Source organism: Bos mutus, chromosome 27 (assembly GCF_027580195.1).
Source record: "Bos mutus isolate GX-2022 chromosome 27, NWIPB_WYAK_1.1, whole genome shotgun sequence".
NCBI lineage: Eukaryota > Metazoa > Chordata > Mammalia > Artiodactyla > Bovidae > Bos > Bos mutus.
In genome coordinates, this window is record NC_091643.1 from 9,061,787 (window position 1) to 9,067,945 (window position 6,159).

Below are 6,159 nucleotides of genomic sequence, written 5' to 3' on the forward strand. Positions count from 1 at the left end.
AGTCTGACGCTTGGTGACAGCCTAGAAGGGTGAGATGCAGTGGGAGGTGGGGCAGGACACACACACCTATGGCTGACCCATGTTGATGCATGGCAGAAACCAACACGATGCTGTAAAGCAATTATTCTCCAATTAAAAACAGACAATTTAACAAAGGGATTGTATGTTGATTACATGTTGAAGAGACAGTCTGGATAATTTGGGTTAAATTATTAAGATTATTTTCACCTGTTTCTTACTTAGCACTGACCACAAACTTTTGAGGCAGACCCTGAAGATAATGACATCTCCAATGGGTAAGGAGAAACATTCACAAGTATAATACCTTCCCCTCCCTAGTCCTCTGAGGTGTGAAGAGAACCGTGCAAAGCAAGGGGCTAAGAACTGGACTCAGGAGTCCAGTCTGAGGTTGGACGCTCAGCTCTGTTACTCTCTGCTTTGTGTGACCGTCAATAAGTCATTCACCTTCTGTGGATTTAAGTCCCCTCACTGGTTTTTTGGTTTGTTTTTCTATTTTAAAAGTCAACAGAAGTGTACTATATGCCTACATTTTACAAAGTACTTTTCTGGAGTTGCAGATCTTGAGCTCACTGTTTAATAAGAAGGAAAACACCCTAACAATTCTTATGCTGCTGCTGCTGCTAAGTCACTTCAGTCGTGTCCGACTCTGTGCGACCCCAGAGACGACAGCCCACCAGGTTCCCCCGTCCCTGGGATTCTCCAGGCAAGAACACTGCAGTGGGCTGCCATTTCCTTCTCCAATGCATGAAAGTGAAAAGTCAAAGTGAAGACGCTCAGTCGTGTCCGACTCTTAGCGACCCCGTGGACCGCAGCCTACCAGGCTCCTCCATCCATGGGATTTTCCAGGCAAGAATACTGGAATGGGGTGCCATTGCCTTAGTGCCCCAACAGAGAAGGCCAGCCTCCAAATGGCTGGTGGCGTGTGCATGTCCGTGTTTTATAGGAAAGAGCGCCTTAAAGGACTTATGAGGAACCCCAAGAACTGATAATGCTCCTCCTAACTAAAATCCATTCCTCATGCTACAGTAAGCGTTATTATACAGGGCACTGATGACACTTGCTTAGGTGCCCATCCCGCCATGAGCCTAATGATACAGGAAGACGTAAATGGCCTGCTATGATGAGGTTCTGTTTTACCTAAAGAAACAAATCTGCAGTACAGCTCAAGCTCGACCAGGCCCATATTCTCCAGCACACACGACCTTTGCCCCTCAAAAAAAAAAAAAACAATTCCCCCCCAACCACCCCATGTCTTCAGGAGTAATGATTTACCAAGATACCCAGATGCTGTTCACTGGAGCCACATTTCCATAAGCTAGATGTGCATGACAATTACTGTATTTAGGTCACAAACTCACAGAAGAAAAGTCCATCCTGAAAGTAAATTTATAAACAATTATGTCATATCATACAAACTGAACTTATAAGCAAACTCAGAGAAGTCTACATACAAGAATTCACAGCATCCCTCAGGCAGCATTTAAGGGTAAAAAAAACCTAAGGCCCAGGTAACTGAATTTACCTGTCTTATTTGAGACGAAGAAACTTTATTGGATAAAGTACGATAGAAAATGCAGATTATGGTTTAAAAGAAAAAAGTTTAACCTATAACAAACATAGTGCTGGATTCTTATCTGCTCATGTCAAGGAAGGATGTTTTATGGGAGGGCGCTATTGTTTTCGATGCTACGAAGAGCATAACATCAAGTATAAGTAAGGTAGTTGCTGAGTCGTGTCCAACTCTTTGTGATCCCATGGACTGTAGCCCATGAGGCACCTCTGTCCTTGGGAATCTCCAGGCAAGAATAGTGGAGTGGGTTGCCATGCCCTTCTCCAGATCTTCCCAACCCAGGGATCGAACCCGGGTCTCCTGTGTTCCAGGCAGATTCTTTCCTGTCTGAACCACCAGGGAAGCCAAGGGTAAACCCCCCTAAAAATCCTTCCAGTTTCTCTTCGTCACGCTTCATTAAATAGCTATGAGTGTAATCGAAATCTTCAAGTTTGTTCTCGTTCTCAGTCTGGAATTCCACTTTTAAGGTCAGCATCTTCCCATGTTTCCTCAAAGCTATGATGAGAACTCCTCAGTTTGTCCCAAGTCTAGCTTAAGAAATAATTTACGGCCTGTCCCAAAGTTTCGTTATTCCAGATTTTGGCAGAAAGGATCGTATTTGCCCACCCTAGCCCTTCATCAGAAGAGTTTTCAATCACAGCCCTTTCACACTTTTCTCTTTTCCAGAGAAAACACCCAAAGGCAAGCAGCAGGGTACAGGAGGAAGACTAGATGCGGCTTTGCTGCTACTGCTGCTGCTAAGTCGCTTCAGTCGTGTCCGACTCTGTGCGACCCCATAGACGGCCTCCTCCCAGGCTCCCCCGTCCCTGGGATTCTCTAGGCAAGAACACTGGAGTGGGCTGCCATTTCCTCCTCCAATGCATGACAGTGAAAAGTGAAAGTGAAGTCTCTCAGTCGTGTCCGACTCTTAGCGACCCCATGGACTGCAGCCTACCAGGCTCCTCCGCCCATGGGATTTTCCAGGCAAGAGTACTGGAGTGGGGTTCCATTGCCTTCTCCGGAGATGCAGCCTTGGGAGATGTCTTTTCCAGCCTCAGTTCAACCTCTCACACTCCCTGCAGCTCGGGACAAGTCATTGAATCTCTCTGGGCCTTGAGGGCTCATCAGAAATGAAAGTTAAGACAAGATGCTCTGGAGCTCTCATCCCCACCTTTTGTTTTAACCTGTCCTCCAGGTGCTTAATTATTTTAGATGTCTTTTCCGATCCTTCTCCAATGCCATTAAGTGCTTCTGAGTTGAAGGCCTTGTAATGGTAGGCTCAGTCCAAATGCAAAGTCATAAAGTAAGATTTTTATTCTGACTCTCAAGCTACTTTTGACATCAAGGATTTATCCTAGAGATATGGGGGTGGAGTGAGGGGGATGAGACAAGCTCAATCACAGGTGAGCTCGTGAGTTTGGATGAGGCATACATGCTGGTTCACTGCTCTACCTCCTTCTCTGTCTGAAATTCTACATAATACAAGATTGAAAAAAAAAAAAACCGTTGTGAAAATGAGAAAAGAATATCGAACTGGCATTAACACAGGGCTCTTTTTCTACAATCTTTGGTCTAAGGATAACTGCTTTTCATGCCATTTCTCTTGGTTTGAGGTAGAATCTACATGACAAGGAACTAAGGAGAGGTACTCGAACTTCAACCAAAATTAAGGGAAATGAACCAGAAAGGGAAATCCTCAACGGACCCGTATAAAGTTATTCCTGAGCAGGTCCACACGGCACAGAGACCTTCCCTGGGCGGTGAGGCACTAGGGTCCGGTACGGGGCTGTCTTCCACATAAGTGTGGTGTTTCATACGGTGTACATTTTCCCTAACTTTTCAACGGCAAAAGTTAAAAGCCCTCGGCGCCACGGTAAGCCAGCAAATACACTAATTCCTCTGGTAAGAGGATGCTTCGCGGGGCGTGAAATCAAAACGGAAAGGCAAGGATTTCGAGGCTTGAGAAATCCCCAAGAAAAGCAAAATGCGGCTCCTTTGGGTATCAAGAGCGGAAAATCGACATCCCGGGGCCGCCTCAGCCGTTACGGCGAAGGCGCTTCCCCGCGACCTCACACACGCCGGAGGCGCGAGGGCGCAGGCCCGGCCCCGGACGGAGGGCGCGGCGGGGACGGGCGGGCCGCTCCACCGCCCGGAACCCCCCACCCCGGCAGCGGTAGTGATGCCTCCCGAAGCCGGGGCGGCGCAGGGAGACGGCGGTCCCCGGACCAGGCCCTCGCGGGCACCCGCCCAAACCCCCAGCCCCGCTAGAGGTTCATGACCTTCAGGAAACGGCCGGCAGCGTACGACTCACCCAGCGCGAGGCTCCGGGCGCCAAATCCCTCCGCGGGCCGTCCGTCCCGCCCTCGCCGCCGCCGCCGCCAGCCCCAGGCGTGCGTAAGAACGTGCGCGCGCCCGCCCTTTGTCTACGCCGCCTTGACGTGACCCTCGCGTCCCAGCCCCACCCCCGCCCGCCGCCGTCTAACCTCACGCCCCGCACCCACGCGCCGGCGCGCGCCCGGCAGAGCTGGGCGTGGCCCCGGAGGGCGGGGCGATAGGGGGCTGGGCGCCGGGAGAGGAGCAGACGGGGCGCCGAGTGGTGGGCCCGGGAGGCGGGGAGGCGGGGCCCAGAGGTGGGCAGGGCTGAGGAGGCGGGGCTCCGAGGGGCGGGGCGCGGGGAGATGACTGACAGGGAGCCTAGTGTGGGGCCGGGGAGGTGGAGCCCAGAAGTGGGCGGGGCTTCTAGGGGCGGGGCGCGGAGAGACGGGCAGACTGGGCGACGAGTGGTGGGCTGAGGAGGCGGAGCCGAGGGGGTGGGCGGGGATGAGGAGGCGGGGCTCCGAGGGGCGGGGTGCGAGGAGACCGGCAGACGAGGCGCCAAGTGGTGGGCCGGGGAGGCGGGGAGGCGGGGAGGCGGGGAGGCGGGGAGGCGGGGAGGCGGGGAGCCAAGGGACGGTGCGGGAGGCGGAGAGGCGGGCTGCCGCGTCGCTAGTTCCATGTGGGCGCGCTCAGGAGCTGCGGAGCTGCCAGCTGGCGGGCGAAGACCTCTGACCCCACCGGGCTAGCTGCTGCAGAGACCAGCATTGAGCGCCCTGGGCGCTCCTGGAGCGTGCCTCCCAGAGACTCCTGCTGTAATAAGAGGAAAATGAAAAAGTGAAAGTGAACTCGCTCAGTCGTGTCCGACTCTTTGCCACCCCGTGGACTGTAGCACAGCAGGCTCCTCCAACCATGGGATTCTCCAGGCAACAAAACTGGAGTGGGTTGCCATTTCCTAAAGAGGGGTCTCCACGCTTCTGCGCTGTGCCAGGACCTGAATACTGGCTGCTTCGCCCTAGGAACACTCGTTGTAGGTTCTGAAGAGAGTGAAATGAGCCCTGATTAGCTAAAAGAGGCTTGAGTCACCAAACGGCCTTGTCATCTTGGGGCCGTCGTGAGTATACAGTGAGATACAGATCGCTTGCGGTCGGCACGCTCAAGAAATGCTAGCTGACATCACCACCACCACCACCATCATCAGAGTCTCCTTTGCCAGCTAGCAAAAAGCCAAGGAGTTCAAGGGTTGGTGTAGGCATTTCCGAGTCCCCTCAAAGGTGCAACTTTTCAATGTCTACCTCAACTTGGAACCAACATCTCTGCTAAAGTCTGGTTACTGCCTGCTGGAGTTTCCACGTGTTTTTCTCACCATGTCTTCAAACTTCAAACGCCTGACCCGAGCTTATATCATCTGTCTTAAAGTTGATCCTCCTTTTTAAAAAAATCAGCCCTTTCCTTCTTAAAAGGTCAAGCCCTCTCTCCTAGTTTATTCTGCACACTGCTGTCAGATTGCCAATCCACGCTAAATGATCTGACAGTGGGTCTTGAGGGTAACGTCCACATTCTTAGACCTCAAAATCGACGTACAAGAATGATGGCTCTGCTCCCAGACACTGGGCTGCTCCTCCTTATGCTAAATGCTACCATACCTGTGGGACTTTTCCCGAATTCACTAACTTAATCATTTATCCATTCGTTTAACAAACTTTGGTCCCAATGGTGCAAAGCTGAATAATGCATGGCTATGTCTAATCTTCAACTAGATTAAGTTCCGTAAAAGAAGAAACTGGTCATCATCAGTGTCAGGGATCAGGCTTTAAAGTGGCCACCACAATCATAACTGCTTTTTGGGTTCTTACATCTGCTCTCCTTTCTTGACCCAGGATCAGTCAAAACGTAGAAGTCGTCCATTCACCTGCTTTGCTCATATGTATTCATGTTTAAATTTCTTAACAATTCTTACCATACTCTGCAGTTCTTTGTGCATAGTAATTCTGAAATTTAAAAATATTTTACACATACTAGAGAATGAACACAAATGCCGTTGACTGATTCTTTGCCCAACCATATAGTAGACTCAGTTGTTGGTTATCAACACACACACGTGAGAATAGGCACACACGTTCCCTGGGGCTGTCTCTAAACCTCTTGAGTTCAGGAAGGTAATCAAACTTCATTCCAAAGAGGAAGCCAATAAGAACTGGGTCAATATAACTCCCTTAGGCTTCAAAGTTTTGTTTGCAAAGGCGGATAATCCGGGCACATCTCTGTCGTGGTAA

At 50.9% G+C, this 6,159-nt stretch overlaps 1 protein-coding gene across 1 annotated transcript in view; it reads right to left on the reverse strand.

Annotated features, from left to right (window-relative positions):
• Positions 1-4,040, reverse strand: part of GPAT4 (glycerol-3-phosphate acyltransferase 4) — a 31,464-nt gene extending 27,424 nt beyond the window's left edge. Inside the window, exon 1 of the mRNA XM_070364364.1 lies at positions 3,882-4,040. The gene's annotated coding sequence lies outside the window, so the exon portion shown is untranslated. The remainder of the gene's footprint in view (positions 1-3,881) is intronic.
• Positions 4,041-6,159: the final 2,119 nt, after the last annotated feature.